Source organism: Lactuca saligna, chromosome 4 (assembly GCF_052625555.1).
Source record: "Lactuca saligna cultivar CGN05327 chromosome 4, ASM5262555v1, whole genome shotgun sequence".
Lineage (NCBI taxonomy): Eukaryota > Viridiplantae > Streptophyta > Magnoliopsida > Asterales > Asteraceae > Lactuca > Lactuca saligna.
In genome coordinates this window covers 207,701,086-207,721,988 of record NC_136420.1, presented here as the reverse complement: position 1 = coordinate 207,721,988, position 20,903 = coordinate 207,701,086, and positions in this window count along the sequence as shown.

The window sequence follows — 20,903 nt, the reverse complement described above, 5'->3', positions numbered from 1 at the left end:
AGGATGAAGGGTCTTTCTGAGGAATCTACGGAGTATGCTTCGGGTGGTTATCGAATTCTGGAATACATGCAGTGCCTTTCGCTTCGGTTTCTATCTGTCTAAGGATGGTTGGTTAACAGCGTACAGTACCCCTCTCCTGGGTACCTCGGAAGGTTTGAAATAAAAGTGACGACTGCCGGATCGCATTAGCTTTTATTATTCTTATTTTTTTTAGGTTCGGAGGAACCTTTATTTGCCGAATGGCTATGGAGAAAGTTCTTTTACACATCACTAAGGATTTACACATGGTCGCACGAATTCAAACCTTGATCGATAGAGGCATCGAAGTTGGCATACTTCGACATGATATAAAACGATGTCAATAGAGTCATGTGCCGAATGGGCACACCAGTACTTGGTGTCTCGGGTTTCGTCCCGTGTATCACTGTCGCGGATACTTGGACCGATAGAGTTGACGCAGAACAATAGAGAGTCCTGAGTGTTTCTGAGTGATGTACCTTTTGATGGGTTTTGGTCATAAGACATCCTATGTGCTCATACAAACCCTAAAGCTTGGATCTAGGTTTCTCTATTGTACATGCAAGTTATCCAAGACTATAAACCCTAATTCTAGCATTCAAATAATCTTATTAACATGAGAATAGGTTTATAGTGTTACCTTGATTGTTATGTAGCAATAACAATCCCAATTCCTCCTTGAATTGACTTTGGAAGGCTTAGAGTCACAAGTGTCACTCCTCTAATGGCTCACAAACACCATAAGCAAGAGAATGGAGAGGAGAAAGGATGGAGGCTGCCAAAAACGTGTAGAAACCCTTACAAGAAGCTTAGCCACGTTTTTGAGCCTTAAGGGGTCTTTATATAGTTGGGCTATTAGGGTTATCTAACAAGGAAACCCTAATTTGGATGCTTAAGCCCTAAGCAACCCATAGACTCCTTTAATTAAGCCCATGGACGATTTCCTTATGGGTTTCCCATTAGAATTCGTCCATCCCTTAATACAAGGCAATCCATGGCCCAAATTGCAATTATCTTATAATTACAATTCCAGTCCCTTAAGTTTAATTAATCTCTTTTAGTCATAAAACTAATTACCAATTAATTATTGACTAATATTAATTAAACAATATGATTTCTCCTTTAATATATTATTCCCATAATATATAAATAAATCATATTTAATCCTTACTCTCCATAATTCATCCTATCAAGTTGCTTTGGTGAAGGCAACCCAAAAGGACCATGCACCATCGGGTCAAGTACATACCAAAATAGTTATGGACTTAGACACTAATCCAACAGTCTCCCACTTGGATAAGTCTAACAACTATTCTGCGTATGACTTCAGATCCTGAGCTGCAATCGTAGCTTTCCAAAACCGCTGTCAACTCTGATCATATCAGATACGCGTGTCCTTAGATAAGGGATCATATATTCCTCCATTCTAGATATCGTATGAGATATGATTTCTAATCATTCTCTTTGTACTACTTCTCGATTTCTGATTTATAACGACAGACTAATTGAACAAATCAAATTAGCCCTAGCCCGACCGAGTATTTACGTATGTCATCACTAAACCATCGAGGGGCCCAAAGATATCGCTTTTATCCTACTTTGGATAAAAGGAACGGATAAACTTTGATACAATGCTCGCTTGAACTCACTCACCGAATCACACACAACAATATGTTTAATAACACCAAGTTACTGGTGCGTTTACATATTATCAATGTGCAACCGATTAGCAAGATACAACTCACACATCTCGGTTTCAAGAATATAAGATGTTATCGTCTCACTAATCACTCGTAATACAATTCATGGAGTGATCCAAGTGAGCGTGGGTTTAATCCAATGCTCAAATCATATTCATAAGCACTCATGAACGTTGCAGCAAACATTTGCTTATGTCTAATACTCTTCTAGACAATCCACACACCAATTCACGACAATCTTCATTCATACCTACTTCCAACATATGAACGACTGTGGCCCGTTTGAATAATTCGATTATTCTTAACAAACTCAATTATTCTGGAAGTCAAAACATGCAAGGTGAAACACAAGAATAATACTAATCCCATATGGCCTCAAACCTTTGAGTATAAACAAAACACGTTTTATTTATCACCATATCGATTACTCATTATTTGTCGTTTCGGGTAATCAACTTCTTACTTGAATTATTACATTGTCCCATGCTCCTAGCATGCACACAATGTTTACCTATGGTTCTTACTTTTGTGAAATAGACAAATTGAACACATTTCCAATCATTCTCATTTTACAACTCCAAATCCATTTTCTTAAGTGCAAGAATATCAAATTCTCGCTACTTATAGAATATGCTAGTTTCTAACACTTTATGCAACGATCCTTTTGTAATGTCACTGCACCAAAGTCTCAAAGACTATTGCCAATGATATTACAAATTCCTCTATCGGAGATTGTTACAAGACAATTCCTTAGATATGATGTCTCTCACTCAAAGTACGTTCCTTTGAACATCCTTTTGCATAAAAGTTTCTAATCTAGACATAGATTTTCAATATTTACTTCCCAATATGGACACGCTTCCATGTTTTCTTTGACAACTAATTTCTTAATAGAATCTTATCTATTCGTAATGATGTCGATATTGTCCATCCAATATGGAAACATTTCCATAATTTCCAATACTATACTTCCAACTATTCACAAGCGACCAATCCTCGTCGAACTTTGGATTGTCTTTTGATAGTTGTTTAATAATTTTAGTCAAAACCGATTCTAGTCCCTTTTCCCTCTAAATGCGCTAGACATTTGGAAAATTTTAGAATGGTAAAACATTAAATCATTTGCAATCGATCCTATACTCGAAGCGTATGGGACACGACGCATAATGTTTTATTTGCTATGTTCTCAAAATTAGAATTGTGAAGAGGAATGCCGTAATCATAATTGAAATTTTAAGAACATACTATGTACCCTTGACTAAGTTTATTAACATTTCACAACCTAATCCTTTAGATTTGAAATGAAGCATAATATTCTCTCCCTTAATTATAGCAAAACAACCTTTCAACAATTACAACTTTGCAAAGTATGACTCTTGTTTTCTATAATTAATATTGTCAACTATGCAATACTTGCCTTAATAATCATACAATCATAACATTTATGCTCCCACTATCATGATGATTATTATAAAACATAACACTTATGCTCCCACTAGCTTCGACATGTATTCATAAACATCTTAACTTTCAGAAAAACAATACATATTGAATTTCTTAAATTCATGTTTCTAAGACTTCTTGAACTTATACACTTTTGCCTTAGATAGTTCATATGTGTGTCTTAACAATTAAGACTAATTGCCAAACCTCACAATTCAATTATGGAAAGGGATTCCGTAACCATGATCGAATTCGAGAATGCAATTTTACAATCACTATCTTTTAAAATCTTTCTTAGTGAAAGCATTTTCTCAAAATCATTTTCATGAAGGAGGAAATCTTATGACACTTAGATTTAAACGGTGTATGTGTTCCTATCCATGTGAATTTGTTAAAACCAAAGTTTACGACAAATTCAAACTCATATGGATCGAACTTTCTTAATCTTGATTTCTTGCCTTATGGTAGCACAGCTGCCCACCACGTTTTCCAAGTAGTTAAGCAGCTCACCTTTTCCTATCAATGTACGTTCCATTGATCAAGGTCCTTGCCTTTTATGCATTCAAATGAGAACTCATAGGACTTACATGCATAATTAACTCGATTGGATTGGCACAGAAACAAAATAATGTCTTCACGATAGGTTGTAAATCTCAACTCGTGTGCTAGTGATGATCTATAAGGCTTATTTGATTTGTTCTTGAAACGTTTCAAAACTATTAAGACTCCCACTGACTCCTTGACATATACGATTCTCTTATCAAAACATTTTTTGATAAACAAATATTCAAGAGTTAGTGTAGCTTATATCAAAACAAAACACTTCATAATTTTGGTCTTAGTTGGTCTTTGTCTTATCCAAGACATCACAACTTTCCACATTTGATGAATGTTATAAACCTTTGATACTTTTCACTCATTATCACAATCTTAACTTTAAGACTTGTTATTGGAACGAAGTATGATTGTCTTCTTGATTTGACCATTTCATCAATCTTTGATTCCTCTTCTTGGACATACAATTGTACCAAGACTCACTTAGAGGATCAATTGAGATATGGTTCTTAATCATTAAGACCTATCATAAAGCATAAAAGCTACTCTCCGTTCTTCTTAGAATGGAGAAACTCTTATCTTTCTGCCTACTTGATTCTTCTTATTCGTTTTGCTATTGATCTAAACCATTTAATCAATTCAAAATTACACTTAATCTTGTAAGTGTAATCATATTTACTAAGCCTTTAGTAAATCATGACGAATACCTTTGTTACTCTTATGGTGAACTCGATCAACACATAACTTTGTGTACTCGATCTCCTAGTCCTTCACTTGACATTTCCATAAATAACATAACTAAGAATCATATCCATTCGTTGTAGAAATATGTAAACATCAATTTTCATAACGATTTCATTGCAAGGAAGTAAACAAATAAATAAATAAGTCAAACAAAAATTATTTTATTTATAAAAGCAGCGGAAAAACATTTGTCCTTGCAATGCAAAATCTATTTGAAAAACTATGTAAAAGGAAAATTTCTAACGACTCTATCATAACTATCTAAGCTCAAAATCCAATCTTCAAGTCTATGCGATCAAGATCCATCTCTTGTGATTAGATTCATCTTGCTCTCTTATCAAGCTTCCTTTCTTTTCACCGATCCTTCAAAACATTGAAATGCAATCTTATCACATCATGTATTAAGAATAAATGAATAGGAACTTAATGGAGTTAGATAGTGGATTCTTACTTAAAGCGTAGTCATACTTTTGACTCTCCCATCTCTTAGATCTCTTAGGTAAATAGGGTAACTTCGTTTCCAATGCCCCTTCTCTTGGCAATAAAAGCAAACTGACTCCTTTGGAACAACACATGGAACTACCTTAGACATCGCCTTTCTCTTATGATCAAACTTTTCGATCATTGCATGTCTTTCATTGCCATTGTCTATATCCATAGAGGTCTTGAAGGCAGATTCACCAATCAACTTTGCTTTTCTATTGCGCCAAACCATTGCTGATTCAGCAGCAATAAGCATATTGGTGAGATCCATAAGGGTCACGTCGCAGTTCATCATATAGTACTCTCTTACGAACTCACTATATGAGTTAGGAAGTGACTGAAGAAGCCAATCAACAGCCATCGCTTCACCGACAACGGATCCCATCATTCTTAATCTATCAATGTGTGACTTCATCGCTAAGACGTGTGCACACACCGACTTGCCCTGTTTATGTTTACTTGCCAAAAGGGCTTGAGTGATATTGAACCTTTCAATTTTACAATCTTGTGGGTTAGGGAGAATAATTGGAGGAGGAGGAGGAAGTTGATTTCTTGTTCCTCGATCGAATCGTGGAATATCATCTTCATGTGGAATGCTTGTTCCACGGGATTTGAGAAGACCATAGTTGTCGAACTTTGACATCGGGAGAAAAACGAATTCAAATTAGTTGATTGATTGAGTCCTTGGTAAATCACCCAAATGAAATTCCAAGGCTAGGACCCAACACAATATCCTACAACTCGGGAGAGGGATGCCGTAACCCAAATGCAGAACATTTGAAGGTAAGTGAATGACGATTCACTAATTTCCACCATGAAAAACGAAAAAGAAATTTAAGTTTTAAATCTATGAAAACTCCTAGATCCTTTGAGATTCATTGAACATTTCAATGGCATGTTTAAATCTCGATATGCCCCTCTAGTTTGTGACTGGGATGCCGAGGATCACAAAGCGGGTGTGAATAACCATGCAAACTACATGGTGCCCTCACATGTTACAATCACCTATTCGATGTGCCAGTAAACCACACACGCTCCACTGAACTATGACAAACATTGAGTCACCCTTTGCTACCTTTGCTTAGAACCATTTAGTGTGCCGGTAAACCACACACGCTCCACTAACGTCTTCGCAAGGGCACAAAGTGTAATTTCATGGAATTGCATCAATTCACTTTTGCCTAAGTAACTAAGATTGGGAATTAGAAAAACATTTAGTTACTTTGTATTTCATTATACTTATAATGGAAGGTTTCGTCCTATCCTACCCGTTCGGCTAACGACCCTCCACTAGTCAAGAGTGCGGTGGGTAAGAGTGGATACCCATTCAATCGCCATTTTATAGGCAATTTCCTTAAACACTCCTTATAGACCAACTTCGTGAATAAGGCCTACTAACGGTAAGACTGACTTTTAGTTATACATATATATAATGTTAGACTTTTAATGTTATATATAGTATAGGGTGTATTTTATACTTTTAAAATACTGTATGGTTAACTTTAACAATTACACTTTTAATTCAATTAAAAGGTTAACCTAAACTTTTATGGATTTATTAAATCTCTTTTAATTATACACCTTAATTAATTAATAAAACCATAAGGGTGTGATTTGAACCTTTTCAAAACAATACAAGAGTTTTAGAATTTAACATTTCTAATTAACCTTTTAATCAACCTTTAAATTCCATAACTTGAGGGCAAGTTTTGAAACATTTCAAACCATAAGGGTTTAGAATTTAAATATGCATCAAAATTAAACTATTCAATCAAAATTTAAATTCCAAAACTTGAGGGCAAGTTTTGAAACCTTTTTCAAAACATTAGGGTTTTAACTATTTAAATTTCAAAACAACAAAACTTTTGGGGTTCAAATTTAAACTATAAAACCTAAAGGGATTAATTTGAAACTATTCCAAACTTTGTCAAGAATATTCTAGATCACATAATTCAAATAAGATAATTAACTATAATTGGTGGTTATCTAATTAGATCTAGTTCAAATTCTTGCAAGATAATGATCAAATAATTTCCATAACTTCACATATATCAAATAAGGTAACAATTATCTAATTAGATGACCAAAATCTTTTATTTTGACAAGGATAATCATAAAGGATTAACAAAATTCGAATTTTATTAAGTTTAAACAATTATGGTAATTATCCTAAGTCATAATAGGTAAAAATCCCGAAAATCCGCCTGTCTGACGAGTTGACTCGTCGAGTCAGGCATGGACTCGGTGAGTTCAGCCATCGACTCGACGAGTCCAGCCTCCACAATCCAAAAAATCAAATTTTTTAGTTATACAATGCATCAATACAATTGAAACCAATCTAGGCTCTGATACCACTGATGGGTTTTGGTCATAAGACATCCTATGTGCTCATACAAACCCTAAAGCTTGGATCTAGGTTTCTCTATTGTACATGCAAGTTATCCAAGACTATAAACCCTAATTCTAGCATTCAAATAATCTTATTAACATGAGAATAGGTTTATAGTGTTACCTTGATTGTTATGTAGCAATAACAATCCCAATTCCTCCTTGAATTGACTTTGGAAGGCTTAGAGTCACAAGTGTCACTCCTCTAATGGCTCACAAACACCATAAGCAAGAGGATGAAGAGGAGAAAGGATGGAGGCTGCCAAAAACGTGTAGAAACCCTTACAAGAAGCTTAGCCACGTTTTTGAGCCTTAAGGGGTCTTTATATAGTTGGGCTATTAGGGTTATCTAACAAGGAAACCCTAATTTGGATGCTTAAGCCCTAAGCAACCCATAGACTCCTTTAATTAAGCCCATGGACGATTTCCTTATGGGTTTCCCATTAGAATTCGTCCATCCCTTAATACAAGGCAATCCATGGCCCAAATTGCAATTATCTTATAATCTCTTTTAGTCATAAAACTAATTACCAATTAATTATTGACTAATATTAATTAAACAATATGATTTCTCCTTTAATATATTATTCCCATAATATATAAATAAATCATATTTAATCCTTACTCTCCATAATTCATCCTATCAAGTTGCTTTGGTGAAGGCAACCCAAAAGGACCATGCACCATCGGGTCAAGTACATACCAAAATAGTTATGGACTTAGACACTAATCCAACACCTTTTTGTGAATGGATTCCCACGAGGCATTTCTATAATCGTCTCACATATACTAGTCATGTATAGTTAAGATGGGGATGACTGTTGACTGAGTGACTCCGTCTTAAATCCACAACCAAACGAGGAACAGGAAATGAGACAGCCTTCACTCACTCTAGGTCTATCCATCTCAATTATACATGGTCGTAACGTATATGTTTAGCCATTATAGTTTTACCTAATGAATTTTTAAATTTTATAACAGTGCTGCGACTTTCGCCTTAACGGGGAAGTAATTACATTTAGAATTAGTCTTTTTATGTTCTCGGTTAGTTATCTAAGATCGAGAGACGAACCAAAATCTACCAGGTTCCTTGATGCTTCTCCCTAAGCATTACAGTTAGGCTCCTCCTGTGTCCTTGTCTTTTCCTTCGGTTGGGCAGTCCTTCTCGAAGTATCCAAATTCACCACATAGATGGCATACTGGATTGACCGTCACATTGGTGGTTGATGTAATAAACTCAACCGGGGTCCTGCATACGCGAGCAGTATGCCCCATCATGTGACACCTAGCACAAAGGAGTTCCCGGCATATACCATGATGATGGTAGTTGCACTTGCTGCAGTGGGGAAGGTTTCCTATGTATGGTCTTCTTAAAGTAGGGATGGAAGAGCTGGTAGGGGTATTGACTGTCTCAGCTCATTGCCCTTCGGAAGGTCCTTGAGCCGAGGTACTTCCCTCCTCGATCTTGATCTTTCTCTTCAGTGGATTTAAGTGAGGTTCTTGGGTGGCTGGGTATGCAAGTGTTGGTTGTTGCTGTCCATTCGTGGGATCGAAATTCCCGATAGGTCTCTTGCTAACACTGGCGTTGTTAGCACTCAGTTGAGCCATGACAGCTGCTACGGCTGCTGAGACCGCAACTTGGAAGGTAGCTTCATCGAATAGGAGAGTTGGTTTCTTGCCAGCGAATGGGTTACACTTATTTGGAGGCATGGTTTTTTTTCTGCCTTCCTTCTGATTTCAACTCTATGTGTCATCACCTCATGATGGATGACTGGAATCTCGGAATTTTAGGCGAATTTCTCACCGATGTCCCTAAAAGATATGGGCACTTAGTGAATTCAATAGTCTCGACCTAGTTCATTCGTTTCCGAGTTGGAAATCTTCTCAATGAACCTCCTCTGGGTCTGAATCAACTCTTCTGCCGAGCACTGAAAAGGATAGGGTTTTCTACAAGGTTCGTGTGAGAATGGAAATGTCTAAAGAATCCTAAGAGATTATTAACATTTCACTGTGTGATCGATATCGAGTCCTGCTACGATTACACAGGGTATACAAATCATATATAGCTTAGATCCAATAGGCCTTCAAATATGTGATACTACTCTAGATCCACATCCCAACGAGGAAAAGGAAATTGGGTGAAACCACACATTCTTAGCCTATGGGATCCTTATTATATATAACCTTGGGAGTATACCCTCTGTAATTGTAGGTATGTCAATAAGGATCTTTTAGTTCTTCACACAAGGTTAGTTATGGATCCTAAAATACCCCTATGGTATTTTAATTATTGATTGTTTCTTATCTTCTGATTATGATTCTAGGATTAGTGTGAGTCTTTTAAGGTTCCAAAATACTCCTATAGTAGTTTAACTTTATGTTTGGCTCTAGCATTCCTACTTGGTAAGTTTCAGACCTGTTGCAACACCACTATCACTCCCAAGCACACGTTCATCGCATCTCGAATAAATGTAGTTGATCAGGTTACATTTATTCCAGTCTACGATTACATAACTGCCCAAGTTTGACTGTATTGCTCAATATCCGAAGACTTTTATTCTTGTTCTTCTTGTGATACTTGTGTTCGAGGGTTTTAGATTCCGGATGTTCTTATACATTGAAAACATATGGTTATATTTTAAAGTATAATTCTTGGCCAGAGTGTTTTATCCCTATGTATTTATAGGCTGTATATCTTTTATGAATTGATATACTTAGCTCACTATAAACAATGCTCTGATACCAATCTATCACACCCCAAAACCGGAACGGCGGAAACGTTCTGGGGTGGATGACGTCATGTTAAGTATCACAACATATGCAGTATAGTAATCAAAGTACAACAACCATTGCATTAATAATAATAGTTTTACATGGTTTACATTACACACAAACTTCAAAGTAATACAAGTAATAATATAGGTGCAACTTGGTACTAAACTGTCTTCACCAAAAGCTCTTGGGATGTACCTGTCTATAGCTGACCTGAGAATACAAGTTATTTGAAAAGCGAGTATTAGCATTTTTACAAATGCTGGTGAGTTCATAAGTATTTAGTGACATTTTATACAAATAACTTTATATAAGTAGTAGTTTTTAAGTATACGGTGAACTAGAGTTCTTTCCAGAAAATCGTCTATTTTCTAATTAAAAAGCAGTCTTCTACCAAGACTGGTCAGAGTTATGTGGTAAAAAGTAGTCTTCCCTTAAACACTTTCATTATCAAAATACGGGATTTGCTTTTTAAGAAAGTCGGAGAATATCAGGGAAAATAACATATGCCTCAGCAGTGAGGACTGCTGACTAAGGCAAAAGAATCATAGACTCCAGGAGGGTATCGAATAAACGGTATGCGTGGCTCAGTCTAAGAAAAGGAGACACAGACCCCAAATAGTATCAAATGAAAGATACAGCTAGTAAGGTCTAAAGCAGAGAATATTGTTGGATTAGTGTCTAAGTCCATAACTATTTTGGTATGTACTTGACCCGATTATGAGCATGGTCCTTTTGGGTTGCCTTCACCATAGCAATATGTAGGATGATTTAAGGAGAGAAAGGTTTAAATATGATTTATTAATATATTATGAGAATAATATATTAAAGGAGAAATCATATTGTTTAATTAATATTAGTCAAGAATTAATTGATAATTAATTTTTGTGGCTAAAAGAGATTAATTAAATTCAGGGGACTGGATTGCAATTATTGGATAATTGAGTTATTGGGCTAAGGAATACTAAAGGAATAAGGGGTGAACGAAATTATGATGGAAGCCCATCATATTTTCGTCCACAGCCTTATCCAGAAGGTTCCATGGGCTGCTTAGAGTTTAAGCTGTCCATTAGGGTTTTGACTGAAACCCTAGCAGCCCACACAAGTATATAAAGGACCCCTTAGGCTCCAAAAACGTGGACAACTAATTCTCTAGGGTTTCTAGTCGTTTTTGGGCAGCCTCTCTTCTTATATTCTTCATCCAAGTTGCATATGGTGTTTGTGACTCCATTAGAGGTGCAACACTTGAGGCACTAAGCTTTTGAAGCCAATCCAAGCAAGGAATTGATTGTTATTGCTATATAACAATCAAAGGTAATTATATAAACCCTAATTCAATTCATAATATGTTAGATCTAAGTTTATTAGTCTTGGATTCAAAGCATGTACAATAGAGAAACCTAGATCCAAGCATTAGGGTTTGTATGAGCACATAGGATTGTTCTTATGCTAAAAACCCATCAGTGGTATCAGAGCCTTGATTGGTTTCTGTTGTATGTGATGCTATGTTGAATTATTTACTGAAAATCGAGTTTCTTGCCTCTGCTCGACTCAACTCGGCGAGTCAGTATCTGGACTCGGCGAGTTGGCCCTACTCGGCGAGTCCAGGTCTGACTCGGCGAGTCAGTGCGTCAGGCAGAGGGTATTTCGGGATTTAGCTGCTGTTTTGACTTGAATTTGATGCTTAAATTGTTTTATGAAGTTAAAATCCGAATTTTATCTTAATTATATGTTTATCCTTGCCAAAACTATAGATAATTTCAAATATTTTAAATATTGGTTGTTTATGTGATAAATATGGATTATTTAAAGTTATTTGGTAATTGTCTAATGACTAAAATAAGATTAGGTCAAATATAGATAATTATGAAATTAATTGTTTAATTTGAATTATTTGTTGTTTGATCCCTAATGTTTTGAAATGTTTCAAAACTTGCCCTCAAGTTTAGGAATTTAAAATTTTGATTAAAAGTTTAATTTTGAAATGTTAAATTCTAAAACCCTAGTAATTTGAAAGGTTCAAATCACACCCTTATGGTTTTATTAATTAATTAAAGTGTATAATTAAAAGTGATTTAATAAACCCATAAAGTTTTGGTTCACATTTAATTAAATTAAAAGCATAATTTACTAAGTTAAACCACCTAGTATTTTAAAAGTGTAAAATACACACTATACTATATATAACATTAAAAGTCTAATATTATATATATGTATGAGTAAACAGTCAGTCTTACCGTTAGTAGGCCTCATTCACGAAGCTGGTCTATAAGGGGTGTTTAAGGAAATTGCCTATAAAATGGCGATTGAATGGGTATCCACTCTTACCCACCGCACTCCTGACTAGTGGAGGGTCGTTAGCCGAACGGGTAGGATAGGACAGAAACCTTCCATTATAAGTATAATGAAGTACAAAGTAACTAAATGCTTTTACAAATTCCCAAATCATAGTTACTTTAGGAAAAATGTGAAATTGTATGCTAACCCATGGAATTACACTTCGTACCCTTGTCAAACGTTAGTGGAGCGTGTGTGGTTAACCGACACACTAATTTGGGGATGACATTGGTGGCGAAGGGTGGCTCGATGCTTATCATAGATCAATGGAGCGTGTGTGGCTAACTGGCACATTGATTAGGTGATAGTAGCATTGGGCGCACCACGTGATTCGTATGGTTATTCACACCTTGTTTGTGATCCTCGGCATCCCAGTCACAAATAGTAGGGCATAATCGAGATTAAACATGCCATTGAAAAGTTCAATGAATCTCAAAAGATCTAGGAGTTTCATTCATTTAAAACTTAAACTTCTTTTTCGTTTTTCATGGTGGAAATTGGTAAATCGTCATTTACCTACCTTCAGATATTCTGCAACTAGATTACGGCATCCCTCTTCTAGGTTGTAGAGTATTGTGTTGGATCCTAGCTTGATGTTTCATTTGGGTGTTACATCAAGAATTCTAATCAACATAACTTGAATTTTCTCCCGTTTTGTAGATGTCTGAATCTTACAATGGTCTTCCCAAATCCTTTGGAATAAGCTTTCCAAATGAAGATGATGTTCTGAGATACGATCAAGGAAATGAGAGTCACGCTTTACTTCCTCCACCTCCTCCAATTATTCTCCCTGACCCACAAGTTCAAAGGCTTGAAAATTTCAAGCTCACTCAATACCTTTCGGCGAGTAAACACGAAGATGGGAAACCTGTGTGTGCACACGTCTTAGAGTGAAGTCACACATTGATAGGTTAAGCATGTTGGGTGTCGAGATTTCAAGCGAGTTGGTTGTTGACTGGGTTCTTCAGTCACTTCCTAAATCATATAGTGAGTTCGTTAGAGAGTACTATATGATGGACCACGACATGACCCTAATTGATCTCACCTATTTGCTTATAGCTGCTGAATCAGCAATGATTTGGCGTGCTGGTCAAGCAAATTTGTCTAGTGAATCAAACTCCCAAACTTTAATGGACACTGGCAACATTGGAAGTCCAGAAAGAACTAAGTCTGTGATTGTCCGATGTGTTGTGCCAAAGGAGTCCATTTGCTTTTTATTGCCAAGAGAAGGGGCATTGGAGACGAAGCCGCCCTAACTACCTGAAAGATCTAAGAGATGGGAGAGTCAAGACGTATGGCTCTACTACAGGTAAGATCCATTATCTAACTCTTTTGAGTTCCTATTCTAGATTCTTAATACATGATGTGATAAGATTACATTTTGATGTTTTGTAGGATCGAAGAAAAGTGAGGAAGCTTGAGAAAAGAAGTGAGCTGAATCTAATCATGAAGAAATGGATTTCGATCGCATTACTTGAAGAATGGATTCTTGAGCTACTACTTGGAGTTAGAATAGATTGTTAAGAAATATGTAATAACATAGTTTTTTCAATTGAATTGCATTGTAAGGACAAATTTTTTTCCGCAATAAAATGAATTTTGATTTTATCTTATTTATTTATCCTTGCAATGGCATGTATGAAAAATTGATGTTTCAAGGTTTCTATTATTAGCAATAATGGATTTGATTCTTAATTATATTATTTGTGGAAATATCAAAAGTTTACCATATAGGGAGAGTTTCTCATCACCCAAGTTTCAATTGGCAGAAACTTGGAATCATGCAATGTGTATTGTATGATGAATGAAAAACTTTCACGTTTGGGAAACTTAGATTAATTCTTTGACAAAGTGTCAATTGAAGGACTAGGAGATCAAGTACACTAGGTTGTGTGTTGATCAAGTCCACCACAAAAGTGACAAAGATATTCATCATGATTTACTAAAGCTTAGTAAATATGATTATACTTATAAGATTAAGTATAATTCTGAGTTGATTGAAAAAGTTTCAATGAATAGTAGAACGAATAAAGAAGAATCAAGTAGGCAGAAAGATAAAAGTTTCTCTATTCTAAGAAGAAGGGAGAGTACCTTTTATTTTATGATCAGTCTTAAAGATTAAGAACCGTGTCTCAATAGATTCTATAAGTGAGTCTTAATGCAATTGCATGTCTAAAAAGAGGTATCAAGTATTGTAGAAATGGTTAAATCAATAAGTCAATCATACTTCGTTCCAATATCAAGTCTTAGAGTCAAGACTGTGACTTGAGTGAAAAAATCTTTAGTAGGTTTATAACACTTAACAAATGTGGAATTTGAAAAAGTTTTCTTATTCTTGCACATTAGAAATTGGTAAGTTGTGATGTCTTGGATAAGACAAAGACCAACTAGGACCAATTTGTTAAGTGTTTTGTCTTGATAAATGCTTCACTAACTCTTGAATATTTGTTTGTCAAGAAATGTTTCTTGACAAGAGAATCTTATATGTCAAGAAGTCAGTGGGAGTCTTAATGGTCTTGAAAAGTTTCAAGAACAAATCAAGAATAAACCTTATCGATCATCACTAGCACACGACTTGAGGTTTACAACCTATCGTGCTGACATTATTTTGTTTATGTGCCATTCCAATTGAGTTAATTGTGTATATGAGTTCTATGAGTTCTCATTTGAATACACACTAAAGCCTTAGTCGATGGAAAGTACATTGATATGTAAGGACAAGTTACTAAACTACTTGGAAGACATGGTGGGCACTCGTGTTACCATGGGGCAAGAAATCAAGATTAAGAAAGTTCAGTCCATATGAGTTTGGATTTGTCGCAGACCTTGGTTTTGGCAAATCCACATGGATAGGAACTCATACACCATAAAATCTAAGTGTCATAAGATTCCCTCCTTCATGAAAATGACTGTGAGGAAATGCTTTCACTAAGAGAGATTTTAAGAAGATAGCGATTGTGAAAATTGTATTCTCAAAATTCGATTATGGTTACGGCATCCCTTTCCATAGTTCGAATTATGAGATTTGGCAATTTTGTTTGAACATTTGGAACTTAGTAACATAAGTTCTAAATTGTTTAAACACACATATAAGCTATTTAAGGCAAAGGTGTATAAGTTTAAGAAGCTTAGATAAAGGCTTATCGAAGCATTTGGTATTAGAAATATGAATTTCAGAAATTCAATAGGCATTGTTTTCTGGAAGTTCATTTGTTTTCTGAATAGATGTCAAAGCTAGTGGGAGCATAAGTGTTATGCTTATATGATAATAATCATCATGATAGTGGGAGCATAAGTGTTATGATTGTATGATTATTATGGCGAGTATTGCAAGTTAGCAATATTAATTATAGAAAAACAAAGATTCAATTTGCAAAGTTGCATGGGTTGAAAACTTGTTTTAATATAATTAAGGGAGAGAATATTATACTTCGTTTCAAAATCTAAAGCTTAGATTGAGAAATTTTAATATTTTTTCAGTCAAAGGATACATTGTGTGTTCTTAAAATTCGATTATGATTACGGCATCCCTCTTCATAGTTCGAATTGTGAGAACATGACACATAAAATATTATGGTTAAAGATTTGTAAAGTATCATATCTTTATGTAAGATATTATGCATCGTGTCCCATACGCTTCGGGTATAGGATCGATTGTAAATGCTATAGTATTTTACCATTCTAAAATTTTCCAAATGTCTAGCGCATTAAGAGGGAAAAAGGACTAGAATTGGTTTTGACTAAAATAATTAAACAACTATCAAAGTTCACTGAGGAATGGTCGCTTGTTAGGAGTTGGAAGTATGGTATTGGATGGACCATATCGACATTATTATGAATAGATAAGATTCTATTAAGAATGAGTTGTCATATGGAAAATGTGGAAATGTTTCCATATTGGGAGTTGGATATGAAGAATCTATGTCTAGATTAGAAACTTTTATGCAAGAAGGATGTTCAAAGGAATGTACTTTGAATGTGAGACTTCACGTCTATAGAATTGTCTTGTAACAATTTCTAAGTACTTTGTAATCTCATTAGCCAAGTCTTGGTGACTTTTGTGCTATGACTTTACGAAAGGATCGTTGTGTAAAATATTAGAATCTAGAATATTCTAGTAGTGGAAGAACCTTGTGTTCTTACACTAATAATGGGGATTGAGGAATTGTGAAATGAGAATCATTGGAAAAGTTTTCAATTGTTCTATTTCACAAAGCATGGACCATAGGAAACAAAGTGTGCATGCTTAGAGCAGGGGACAGTTGTCGTTGTAATCCAAGTAATAAGTTGATTATCCGAAACATTAAATGATAAATAATAAGTAATCAATATGGTGGATAAATAGAAGTGTTTTATTTACTCTCACAAGTTTGGGGCCATATAGGATTAAGTATTATTGTTATGTTTCAGTTTGCATGTTTTGACTTCCAGAATAACTAGGTTATTCAAACATCCACAGTCGGTCATACGTTGGGAGTAGGTATGAATAAAGACTATCATGAATCTGTCTGTAGATTGTCTGAAGTGTTTAGACATGGCACAAGTTTGCTGCAGAGTTCATGAGTGCTTTGATAAGATTAGAGTATTGGATTAAACCCACGCTCACTTGGATCACTTCATGGTTTTATCACGAGTGATTAGTGAGACGATAATATTGTATATTCTTGAAACCGAGACATGTCAGTTGTTATTTGTTGGTCGGTTGCACATTGATAATAAGTAAACGCACCAGTAACTTGGTGTTATAAAACTTATTGTTGTGTGTGATTCGATCAGTAAATGCAAGCGAGCATTTGAGTCAAAGTTTATCCATTCCTTTTACCCAAAGTGGGATAAAAGCGATATATGTGGGCCTCTCGATGATTTAGTGATGACACCTAAGCGCTTGGCCAAGCCGGGACTAAGTTGATGTGTTCAATTGTAGTCTGCTGTCAGTCATCATAAATCGGAAGTCGGGAAACAGTATAGAGAGAATGATTGAAATTCATGTCTTATGTCTATACGATATCTTGAGAATGGAGGAATATATAATCCCTTATCTAGAGGACATGCTATCTGATAAGATCAGAGTTGACAGCAGCTTTTGAAAGCTACGATTGCTGATCAGGTTATGAAGTCATATGGAAAATAGTTATTAGACTTATCCAAGTGGGAGACTGTTGGATTAGTGTCTAAGTCCATAACTATTTTGGTATGTACTTGACCCGATTATGAGCATGGTCCTTTTGGGTTGCCTTCACCATAGCAATATGTAGGATGATTTAAGGAGAGAAAGGTTTAAATATGATTTATTAATATATTATGAGAATAATATATTAAAGGAGAAATCATATTGTTTAATTAATATTAGTCAAGAATTAATTGATAATTAATTTTTGTGGCTAAAATAGATTAATTAAATTCAGGGGACTGGACTGCAATTATTGGATAATTGAGTTATTGGGCTAAGGAATACTAAAGGAATAAAGGGTGAACGAAATTATGATGGAAGCCCATCATATTTTCGTCCATAGCCTTATCCAGAAGGTTCCATGGGCTGCTTAGAGTTTAAGCTGTCCATTAGGGTTTTGACTGAAACCCTAGCAGCCCACACAAGTATATAAAGGACCCCTTAGGCTCCAAAAACGTGGACAACTAATTCTCTAGGGTTTCTAGTCGTTTTTGGGCAGCCTCTCTTCTTCTCCTCTTCATCCAAGTTGCATATGGTGTTTGTGACTCCATTAGAGGTGCAACACTTGAGGCACTAAGCTTTTGAAGCCAATCCAAGCAAGGAATTGATTGTTATTGCTATATAACAATCAAAGGTAATTATATAAACCCTAATTCAGTTCATAATATGTTAGATCTAAGTTTATTAGTCTTGGATTCAAAGCATGTACAATAGAGAAACCTAGATCCAAGCATTAGGGTTTGTATGAGCACATAGGATTGTTCTTATGCTAAAAACCCATCAAATACAACCCCAGAGAGTATCAAATGAAAGATACAGGTAGCAAGGTCTAAAATAGAGAATACAGACCCGCGACAGTATCAAATGAAAGATACAGCTAGCAAGGTCTAAAATAGAGACAGACCCTAGACAGTATCAAATGAAAGATACAGCTAGCAAGGTCTAGACTAGAGACAGACCCTAGACAGTATCAAATGAAAGATACAGCTAGTAAGGTCCAATACAGTGAACACAGTGTATACAGTGAAATACTATGTATAAAACCCGTTACGTTAAAGCCATGAATTATAAGGTAACCCCGAGATACTCGTAACCATACTGATCGACACTAGAGAATCTTAACGCCCTGCAAGCATCGGTATAAACATCACATTTGTCACCCCTTGGATTGGTAGGCCATGGACTATAGCTAGCAGTCAGGGTGCGGGGGTGTCAATCCCGTATAGATCTATACACACAATGTCCGCTCTCCCTACAAGAGACTCTGGTTACGAACTCGAAAACGGAGAAGGCCGTGTACTGAGGATGTATCTCGTATAGTGAGATTTAATGTAAAATACTGGACAAGCGATAGAGACTCAAAACCGAACTGACTAATGTAAACCTACATGTCTATGCTTGTATACATAATATATAACTAATGATCAAATGACCTTCAGACGGACATCCGATCCCACCAGACCACATCTCAACGAAGAAAAGGAAATAGGGCGAACAAGCCTTCCTAAGTCCTTCAAACATTATTTATATAGATCTATACAAGCACAAGCATACACCTAACTATGTTTAAGTGTTTAACGAAGTAGACATGTTCCACAAAAGTATAAGTGTTAACAAGTAGGAGCGTATCGTGAAGTAGGAGTGTATCGTGAAGTATAAGCGTAAATAAGTAGGAGCGTATTACGAAGTAAAAGCGTTACAAGTATAAGTGGAGTATAAGCGTTAACAAGTATAAGTTAAGGAAAAGTGATCACAAGTATAAGTGCAGTATAAGCGTAACAAGTATAAGTGACGTAACAGTGATAACAAGTATAAGTGAAGTATAAGCGTAACAAGTATAAGTGAAGTAAAAGTGATAACAAGTATAAGTGAAGTAAAAGTGATAAAAAGTATAAGTAAAGTATAAGCGTAACAAGTATAAGTGAAGTAAAAGTGGTAACAAGTATAAGCGTATCACAAAGTGAAAGCGTTATCAAGTATGAGTATAAAAACCTAGGAGAAATCTTTGATGAAAAACTTTAGGAAAAACCTTTATATTTTAAGAAAATCATTCATAAACAAGTTTTGATTTTAACCTTGATAAAGTAGAGAAAACCATTGATTAAAATGTTGTTGTAGCAGAGTTTGAAATAAAACATACAACAAGAGTGGTAATTTGAGAAAAGCGTTGGACACATAAAGACGTTTTTAAGAAACCATTACAGTGTCATACTTGGTAAAATAGTTAACAATGTAATGAATCCTTGTGCATGCGGGTTATCAATCACATGTGATTTATATGATAACTGGCATGTTTAACTTGTATTCCCCCCTATAAAACATGTAAAAACATTTAAAAGGTTCATTCAGGGGTATGAACTCACCTAACGTAAGTGGATCCGACGAAGGTGCCGGTTGAGTGTTTGGTGTGTAGTAAAGACTTGGACACACTTAGTGACCTATTAACATATGATAACATATTTTTACATACAATTAGTATATATAATGCCAATTAAACAAGTATACACATCCTAAAGTGCGGAAAACACTTTGATTAAGCGTTTGGAGTGTCCCGGGAAACACTTTGATGAGGTTCTTGAGTGCTAAATGGCCTTGAAACACTTGGGGATTAAATCTAGGTTTCAGTCTAATGCATTGGAAAATGTTTTAACTCACAAAGGGACCATTTATTGGAGTTTTTGGTAGTAACTAGGAGTTTACGACCGTAGACTCCCCCACACATATTCCTTTGTTGTTTTAAGGCTTTAAATGGTAGAGAATAAAATCCAATGCATTTTTCCAAGTCAAATGGGAAGTTTAGGGCACCATTTTACCCCTTTATAGGAGTTTACGGCCTAGGTACCCTTTCATGAGGGGTTTACAGCCGTGAACTCCTTATGGAGTTGTTTTAATCAAGTTTAAGGCCCCTAACTTGTTGGTGGTCGATTCTAGAATTTAATCTAAGGCTATTGGTGTGTTTAAGTGGCTTTTAAACACCCAAATATGAGTTTACTCCCCATAAAGGTGAGTTTATGTCCCAATCATGCTCTTGGGTAGTAAACTCGTGTTTACTCTCCAAAAACTCATTTCAAGGTGTTCTAGGTCCAGTACATTAAGTCATATAGCCATATATAAGCTCCAAAGGTCGATTGGAAGGGTTTAACGGCTCAAAAACCCCTTATATGTGTGTTTATGGCCCAAGCATGATCTAGGGCCCTAAACACATAAAAATAGTCCTAAATGATTGTTTAACCAGAATTTGAAGGTAGATGCTAATCTATGAGTTAGGGAAGTTACCTTAGTGATTTGGAGCT